This window comes from Sinohyriopsis cumingii, chromosome 4, assembly GCF_028554795.1.
Source record: "Sinohyriopsis cumingii isolate HCF-2022 chromosome 4, ASM2855479v2, whole genome shotgun sequence".
NCBI lineage: Eukaryota > Metazoa > Mollusca > Bivalvia > Unionida > Unionidae > Sinohyriopsis > Sinohyriopsis cumingii.
Genome location: NC_142964.1, coordinates 145,816,116 through 145,826,513, shown reverse-complemented (window position 1 = coordinate 145,826,513; position 10,398 = coordinate 145,816,116). Strand labels below are relative to the sequence as shown.

Here is a 10,398-nt window from a genome sequence, read left to right as displayed (position 1 = left end):
TTAAATTTCATCGCAGATCTTACCAAACAATTAGGTAATGATTCTCTGAAACATTTAATTTTTATAGAATTTAATGCTTAAATCAACATCGCATCTGAACATGTCGTTGTTACAGATCTTTACTTTTATAAGCTAAATTATGAGCTTGACATGCTCGATCAATCGCGTTTATTTTGATAGTCACCAGGTCTTGGTTGATCTCGCTTGTCAAGTGGAATATCAAATCGGGTTCCAGGACCACAATCATTATATCCAGGAAGATGTTTTTCTCCTGGGTATTTAGCCCATGGAGTTCCTGGTAATTTGTCTAATGAAGTAGCGATATCACTATCAGATTTATTATTGAAATAAATTTATATTTATTTCTACCATATTTTACACATTTACCTGTAAGAGCACGCTTTTTATTTTTTATTTTTTTGTTAACCAACTTGTGGGGATGGATGCTCTACATCGAACACAATATAGATTGCTATTATTTATTATACATATACAACATGGATGTCATTGATTTCTCAGCGACACGAAAACAAGAGCCATTAAAACATATATCAGCATTGCCGAATTCCATCACAATGATAACGATAGGTCCATCTGGGTCGGTTAAAACGCAATTATTACTTAATTTTATAATGAGATGGCTCAAATGGGATAAGTTGTATTTAGTAGCTCCGTCAAATGATGATCAGAAATGTTACAATGTACTTAAAGATTTTAATGAAAATGCAAAATTGTTAAATGAAGATGGCGATGACATTAATAATTTTATAACTGATATTGATGAAGCACCATTCGTAGACGACCTTGATGGATTTATTAATGATCTCGTAGTATAAGATGATGTAATTGTATTTTACCTGACGATTGATACTGAGAACCTGTGAATGTGAGTCGACATTGGAGTAGATTACACATACCGGTACATGTAACTAATATGTATATCTGATCCACAGCTTGGTAACTGTATGATATCTTTAAAAAACACACTCATTGAAGGATCGACAAAATTGTAAAACATTGATATCACAATTGAAAAACCCTAATATTTGAAAATTAGGATCTTTATTTAAAAGAAAAAGAACCTAGAAACTAACCCAGTGTTGCTTTTCTTGCAGTCGACAATTCATATGAAAGTCATATATCATGAAGTATTAGCTTTTGTTAGGTGGAACTCTCTGTTTGTAATAAATATGTGCTTCTCTGAGGTTGACATAAAGGTTCTTTAATATGATTCGAAGCCGTTTTAAGACACATGCTTCAGTCAACAGTGGGTGGAGTGAAGGAGAAACAATTCCGATTGTCATCTGATCGCTAGAAGAGGGCAGATTTATTATTTATATTTTTATGTAACTAACTTTAGATTGTACCGAATAAAAGTTCAAAAAGGATTTATAAATCGCTGGAAGACTAAATGAGTTTCAATCCATTTTTCTTTCTACAGATGGAGATAGAAACAATAATCAATGTTTTCTATCAGATATAAGATAAAAGGAACATTGGTGCGTTAGTTTGATAGAAATGACTGTTATAATAATGCCACAAAAATGTTTGTAATACATATAGTTAACAGCTTTTAAACTCTACCGTTATCGTTAACAACTGTCGAATGAAATGGTATTATCATCTTCCTCTATAATGGCATTTACACTGAACGTTGATCTAAAATTAATTAAACATGAAGTGCGCTCATGACGTGATTCCGAACCTATGATTTGTTTCGTCAAGTTTGAACTCATGACGTCACATATTGGCACTTGAATAAAAAGTGTCTAGTGTCGAAATAAATAATTACAAAGTCTATGTAAACACTTCGTTGTTTCATAAGTATATGAATCTACCAATTGGCTATTGTGATATATATATATATATATATATATATATATATATATATATATATATATATATATATATATATATACACTTTCACATCGAATTTTCCAATATTATACTTGTTTAATAACACACACCCACCATTGACACAACGAATCGTGACATGACAATATATTATGTTATGGAATGTAATTTGAAGTTAAATCGTTATATATTTTACGGTCATTACCGAGTAACGTTGGTACTTACATGTAATACTATCTTAAACATGAGACTAGTTCGGATGAAAGTTTTGCAATGTGATGAAGATTTTAAATGGATTAAGAGCCCTTAATAATTCAATTCGATCCATACATTTCATTTAACACAGACATTTATGTAAGACCCATGACCCACTGTATGTTATATGATTGTTTAAATTCCATTATAGTTTTATTGAAAAACAGTTTGACTAAAGACAATATAACTTCATTCTATCCTGTCCTAACAGTCATCTGCAAAGTCAATTTTTAATTTTGCCTGTGTTACACCAGTAGGACCCGTAGAAAGCAGACAAGCTGAAGCTCTCTTTCACCTTTTAGTAACTGTACATGAAGAAGATGCATTTCGTCTGGGTGTAACTATGGAAACTTTATTCCCAGCCACTCTTGATCAGCCTGCCATTATTTAATGTTTACAACTGAAAGAATTGTACAAGATGAATAAAACAAAAATCACTTGTCTAAAATGAGAGAATTCTGTTTTATACGTTTATGGATAATTAAAAATATGCGAATTATTAACATAAAATACTTTAATTCTTCAGCCCAATACTTAGATTTAATTTTTAAGAATGATACATTATATGCTTACTTTCCATGCTAATGTTAAAAGTATGTTAAGAGGGTAAAAAAGAACAAAATAAACTTTGATATTATTATTGTAAAAACACAGTATTGTTGGTGTTTTGTTTTTATATTTTATGTTGTTGACAATGCGAAAGACAGAATATATATAGTATACATGTACAAATAAAATTTAATAATGCCTAATGCGTTCATTACATTTTAAGATACATTTCGTTGCCTAGGTTTAATTGTTCATTTTCAAGTTAGGAAATAAGGTCGTTGCAGTGTCAAATCCTCGAAGGCATTAAAGCAGATTCAAATTAATCCCGTGTAATACATTTCAGTTCAAAGACATCAAACTGAAGATTCAAGTTTTATGTGACTTACATAAAACCGACTCCAGCACCTAGATGTAAATAACGTGATTTCTATGCACTCCTTGTTACACAAAGACCAATTTTGGTAAACTGATTCTTGTTGCATATATACATCTCACCCGTTTAATATCATGCTTCGGTGATATAACTTCTATTTTATTTAAAACAAATTGTAGAAACTGGTATGTACAGAGAGTGTGTATGGCCAAGGTACATAAGCAATTTGCTCATTGTGCCGATTCATTATTGGTCAATAAGCATTAGACTGTCAGAAACCTCAAAGAAAAACTAATAATTAAAAATAAAATATAAAACCTAATAATTAAAAATAAATTAAAATTAAAATCCCCTTTCTATCAAACTGTTGTGTCCATAGAGAAGGACGGAGCATTCATTAAAAGGAAAACAGTTATCTGCACATACATGCATATAACTCTACAGGAAAATTAAGACCAATTGTTTTGTAAGAACTATTAGTAGGAACAGAATTTTGTTATCAATGCTAAAAACGTTTTATGAACGATAATGTAAAACTATCGTTTTACATGCACATTTTTGAAGGGAAATGGATACTGTCAGAAGTGATATGTGTTTCATTTTACAGATAACTGTCGTATTTTGTAAATATAAAAATAGACGGATCCAATTTAGGAGCCGCAGTGGCTCGCTGGTTAGCTTTCCGGAGTCACTACCACTAGTATATCCCCGGGGAAATTGCTTTACCGTTGGTACTAAATAACATACTTAGGCTGCTTTCTCGTAAAATACCTAACATAGCTAAACTGGGTTAGATCTTTGTTCAGAATTAAGTAATGACCATGAGTGAAATAAATGCCAGCTCTATAGTGCGTTCACAATATCAGTGTACCGCCAATACATATAAAAAGCATGTGAACTCTTAACGTTAGTATTATAAGAATAATAATGCATTTCTCAATGTTTTATACAGCTGGTCGATTTGCACCTTTGATTCTTTTTCCTTTTGATTTTAGTGAAATCCCAAAAGGAAAAGTTGCAACAAGCTGCAAAACAAATTCTGGAAACAATCAGACAAAAAGCTAAAACCCGACAAGAAATGATGCTAAGAGTATCAGATGAGAAAGATAAACATGATTTTAGATGAAAAAAGGGACGTAGCGCGAAGAAGAAGTATTTTTTGTAAAAGTACTGATTCTGAATATGTAACTTTTGAACATAAATTATTCGCAAAAACAGTATACGCAATAGAACGTTAACGAAAATGGGAAAATAGAAAGACCAAAATCATCAGAAACAATAATGATTTACTGATAAAAGCATTAAGTAGGCAAGCAGGGAAACTTGACGATAAAACGAGGTTATGATATTAAATTCTTTAAGTCTCAAGCTGAAAATATTATTTGACTAATTCTGCTTATTTTATCAACGGACGTTGGAAACATCAGCAGATAAATCGACAATGACATTGTTGACATTTTAGATCATTTTGGATCATCTCATTTTAGATCATCTCCGATAGAACAGTTGTCTAACAACCGTCGAACAGTTTGAAGACGATTTGATCGCAGTCCGTGTGTAAATTCTGCCAAGCAGAATTGTATCTATTAGATTATTAAAATGTTAACAACAATGTTGTTACTTGATTCATCTCAAACTACAACTGACGGCACGAATGTTACTGTTTCTTATAACCCACCAATCGAACTTTATCTGAACCAGCAGTATGACATAAAACAGCATTAATGTTTCAGCTACAGCTTGGTATTTGATAGCCAACGTAGAATCTGTGTCAATGATGACTTTACACTTCATTTTGCAGATCCTCAAGGGTTCTTACAACATAACATGTTTAAACACAATTATGCAATATACAGTCTATAATAACAGAATACGGCGGTGCAGCTGATAATTTGAGCTGACTCCAAACTATAAGACACTTCAAGCAAGAATCATGCAAGAACAACACTATAAGATTATTACTCTGATTTAATTATAGCAGTACGGCTCTGTCGCCGGAGCTGTTGCAAACTCAACATCTTTTTATATAAGGCTGAGTCTTCTGTCACATTACAGACGTAAACATAATGCTGATAACTTGTTCAGTTGTGATAGGCTCCTACACGACATGATGAAGCAGATGACAGATGATTTATTGTTTTGGTCCTGACGTTCCTCGTTAATGCATGTTAATTCGAGAAAGGTTATATATTATTTGATTATCTTGAAAGTCATATTTCAACTATTACAATGACACTGGCACCCCAGTCAGGTGGTCAGCTTGATCTTAATAAAGAAATTGTACAGTATTACATGCACTTGAGAACGCATGGTGCTCACTAGCGGATCAGCAATGTATATACTGATTCTGATAAAGAATGAAACCACAAAACGTTATGGACAAAACATAGTAGCAGGTTTCTTCTGGAACATTATCTCAAAGATAGTTGACAATATACCGGCATAACGCATAAAGTAGCGCCTATTGCAATGGATGCATCAAACGCATTTACAACAGGCGCCGCATCTTAGCAGCAACAGCCTTCGGACAAACGATCACCGATAAGATCAAATGTGTCCCACCCGTTTCTTAACAAACAATAAATCATCATTGCAGCCCTCTAGCATCAGAGTTCCGAAATTTCATCTAATAGGATGTCATCCAGAAACTAGCTTGACCTAACCAAAGAAATCCACACGGAGAACTTAGCAATATAGTACGAGTACGTTGAATATCTTGACGAAAACTCAAACGAGCCTAATAAGATCGGCCATCATACGTTTAGTAATTATGCTACCACATAAAGCTGTTCTTGAAGTGCGAGATAGAACACAAACATATTCAGGTGTGATTCTTGCTCCTGGAATTGAAATTGCAATAGTTAACAATCGCTGAGGTTCGCTTAGAAGCGCTAGATATCAACTCGCCAATCAAACTGTCGAAGATATTTCCATGCAATTCAGTTACAGTTGTTAATATGGTGTCGTTTAGCAAAGATTACTTGAGAAGCATTGCAACTAATATGATGGTTCAAGGATACACGACCTGAAAATGCTAATGCATCTGATTTACTAAGAATTGCTACTTACCAGCTGCTGCTGGTAATAATGATGGAACTCCACGCACAATAAGAAAAACGTCCTGCAACTTCTGGTGCTGTGACCAACGACAGAAAAGCGCTTATATCTTTGTGTAATACCACTGGAATTTCCACACGAGCGGCTGATAGCTAACTAAGGTGCTATAGTAGGAAAAATGCAATATATTATTCCAATGATAAACACCGAATAGTACAATGACGGTTAAGCGAAATGACAATATTGTACAGATAGTTCAAAGCATGTTACAATATTGGATTTTGTAGAGAATATAACAAAGTATTTTGTGGCATAAAACATTCTCGTATTCTTGAGCAAGCTGATCAGAAAGACTGTCTGATGAAATCTGCTGATGTTGCTGATAACCAGTTTGCAATTTAAGGCTTGCATTATGGATGTATTGTAGGTTACCAAGTCAAACTCGAAACAATGTTAGCAGATGACAATCGAAACATATTTTTCAAACATAATAAGATTTATCAGATTTAGTTAGCGATTGGCAACAGCGCCAAGCGAACAGCTAACACGGTACATATTTATTGCATTTCAATGACAGAGCACACGTAATAATCAACTGCATAAAATTGGTGTTTTGATAACCTGAGAGTCAGGAGAATATTCGTTAGAATAAATCCTATACAGTATCCGGAACGGACTATTGAATGAAATTTTACATTTGGCCAAATCGTGACATATTTCGTGCGTACTTGATGCTGATGGGGACAATGCAAAAGTACTTAGACGCTGATAATGGATCGCGAATTTCAGTAGACGAGTTTCGAACAATTTATCCAATCTTTCACCTTTGTACATCAAAACATTTCGAACGAGCAATTGTATCAACGGCAGATATGGACATTAGAACCAGCTCTAGTTGATGACCAACGGCATAACTGGTATGCAATACTAACATCTTACATATTCTAAGCACTTGATGCAAACGGTATAATGGGCATTTAAATACAAGTGGCGTAAAAACGTTTTGTCAAACGACACAATATAAAGAATGAAGTATATTTCACATGAAGTAAGTTTATCAGAAGGACCGATCAAAAAGCTTGCACAAGCTGTTATACAACGACGAGCGGTTTCAACTAACATTAATTTTAAGGCCTAGCAAAGTCCACTCGTCCCAGTATCATTACTATTAACACCACCACATATTAACAAATTGTCAAAATGCTAACCTATCATACTAAATGTATCAGTAGCACAAGTTACTGCGATGTTCAGATCGCAAGCGAGCCTGGGTGGTTAGGACATGCACAAGTAACTATCTCAAGAACAATAGCACCAAATATACTTCTAGTATTTAGAGTTCCAAGTCTTGCTGCAGCATAAGGCGCTGTTTGACTAGTACCCATTAGATTGCTTTCTTGTAATGAAAAGATAATGACAAGATACATAATGCCAAAAAGGCGACTAGTATTTAAAAAAGACAACGATGGGCAAGTAATAAAAGTCAACGACCGAAAACTGAGAACCCGTGCGAAATATAATCAACAAGAGAACGGGATGTTTCATTGGATCAATTATAGCAGGGGTAACATAACGTCTTCTTAAAAATAGAAATAGAATGTGGCCTACATCTTCAGTAACAAGCAGAATACGAGCGTGTAAAGGAAGAAGGATACTACTACCAACGACAAGACGCTAGTAGTGTCGCCTCATAGTAATTTTAAGATTGCTAAACAGTTAAACGGAATCAAAGGACTAATTGGTGATTTGGTTTTATTTGGATTTTGTTAACGTAGCTTTAACAACTTTTCAGTCATATCGCTACGATATCTGCAGTGTGGCAATTAATCGTGATGTCTAACACTGGGGCAACGTGCCACAGTCATGTAGCATCATGTCCTACACAGCCACATTATCCTGAAACTAGGGTGACCAGTCCTAATACTAACGTCTTAATGCTGAGCGCCAGGCGAAGCAGCTGTTAGTAATATGTTTGTTATTGTTTGGCATGAGTAGGCCGACGAACGAACCCACGACCTCCATCATCCGGGGCGGAAGCTCTAACCACCTGGCCACCGGAGCGGCTGACTAATTGGAGTTTTACTAAAGAAGATAAAGCGCCTACGATGAACCCTGATATACGTTATGTTTTTATTATTCAAAACTTTGATGATTGTTTAGGTATACATTGAGTAGACTTTACAACAACAATTATTTTTGTTCGTCTGATCTTCCACAGAGTGTTATTATTGAGCAGTTTGTACAGTCCTCAGTGGAGCTTGCTCCCAACGGATCCTCATCAAAAAAGTAAAAACAATAACTTTTTAAACGGCTTAAGCCATCTGTAAGTACATCTTGTGGTTGTTATTGTATTCTGTGTATCAGACAAATGGACATGATGCGAGAATTTTGTTAAAGGTGTTTATGAGAATCATCACTGTTTTTAATTGACACCCCCCAGTGCTGAATGAGGTCTAGATCGTCTGTTAATAATTAAGTTTAAAAAAATGACAACATATTGTTTCAAGTGCAGAACCAAAACATAAAATAAAGCTGAGACGATATAAAGAACTACATAGAATAATGTCTAAAAATTAATGTTATTGGTAATAAAAACATTTGGTTTTGAAAATAAAACCATCAAACAGAAAAAGCCGCTGGTGGGACCGCTTGCGGTCCAATTCCCGGCATAATCATTCTAATTAGCGATTAAATTATATCACTTCAAACAAACAAAACATAAACCACTGTCACTGCGATTCAGATAGAGATCTTGGTACAGAAGAAGACGAGATGGTAACATACTACCAACGTTGTACCTATCGTGCTATTAATGGATAGGGTTTAGATAATCACGATCTTATTGGGAAATTACCGAAACCTAAACGGGGTTGTACACTGCCAGAAGGTAAATACACAAGACCATGGAATCCTGTTGATGAACAGCTTGATAAAATAATAACCAGGACAAGAACCTTATATTTAGGTTCATGCAAATGCAATGAGACATGACATCTGTTATTGCCATTTAGAAAATGATCAAGCAGAATGTGATTAAACAGGTGATTGATGAACTAAGAGTTATGAAACCATATGGACTTTGAGAAAGTTTTGACCGAAAGCAAGTGCAGGGTATTATTGGAAGGAAATATAAATTAGTTATCGGAACTGACCGTGCTCAACAACAGTGGGATCAGAATGACAATTACTTAAAAGTAATACATTAGAAAAGTCACAAACGCCTTGGATGATTTTTGGGCAATATATGTTGACGATATGTCGACTGCTGCTCAAAATGATAACAAACGATACCTGCTCAACATTGTTAATATTTTAGTGAATACGTTTTTAGTATGCATGTTGCTGATAAAACAAGAAAAAAAAAACGATTAAATCATGCACTGCACGATATTATAGCAGCAACAAAAATAAGACCTAATAAGCAGTTTGAACAGTTTCTGAAACAAAATAATATTGGAAAATACTGATGCGGAACGAGTGTTTTTGACCAGTGTTTTTTATCGTACGCTCAAAGGAAAGATCCATAAGCATTTTAAAACTAAAGCTACATAGAAAAATATAGATAGTCTGATAAGAATTTATCAGAGTAATATAACATGAAACAAAGGACATTAGGTATAACAGTGAATGCTGCTATTAAAAATCCAAAGTTGGAGAACGAGATCGTGTACCGTAGACATAAGTTTAAGAAAGGTAATAAGGTAAGAATCTCATTAGTAAAGAAATGGTTGAAAAAAGTTTAACTAAAAATTGGTCTGAATAAAGACTGGTTGTTCATACAGATCTACCAACAATACCAGTAACATACGGGCTAAAAGATCTGTCATGATAAGATATCTTTTGCAGTTTTTACGAGCAGAAAATGCAAAACATAAAAGTGCTGAATCAAATGACGTGGATTCAGCAATAATTTTACAGTTGTTCACCACCTAGCAGTAGTATTGGTTACATTGATTGCACGCTAGTGACCTGCGAGCTGGCGAATAGGATCAGCATACATGTTTTCATATTTTGTCTGAAAATAATTACACTTGAGAGGCTTACATAATGATATATTAGATGCTCTTTCATATCTGCTGTGAGAGTTATCCTCACTATCATCAAGATGTTTTTGTTAACCTGGTGTTCCAATATTCATGAAATGTCTGAGCATGTTATGAAATTGTTGGTGCTCATGAAAAGTAAAACAGAACTTAATTATATTTTTAGAAAGATGATACTTCACATTATAACTTTCCGTTGCTGACCTACTTTAATTCTGCCGATTAGCTACAGTGTTTCAGTAAAATATTCAGGACTCTACCTTCTTA

General features: G+C 34.2%; 1 long non-coding RNA gene across 1 annotated transcript; it reads right to left on the bottom strand.

Moving 5' to 3' along the window:
* Window positions 1–465: 465 nt before the first annotated feature.
* On the bottom strand, window positions 466–9,220 carry LOC149802281 (uncharacterized). The gene is made up of 2 exons (XR_016420803.1): window positions 6,101–9,220; window positions 466–2,509 (listed from the first exon to the last, which is right to left on the bottom strand). It is a non-coding gene; the product is annotated as an uncharacterized LOC149802281 (long non-coding RNA).
* Window positions 9,221–10,398: the final 1,178 nt, after the last annotated feature.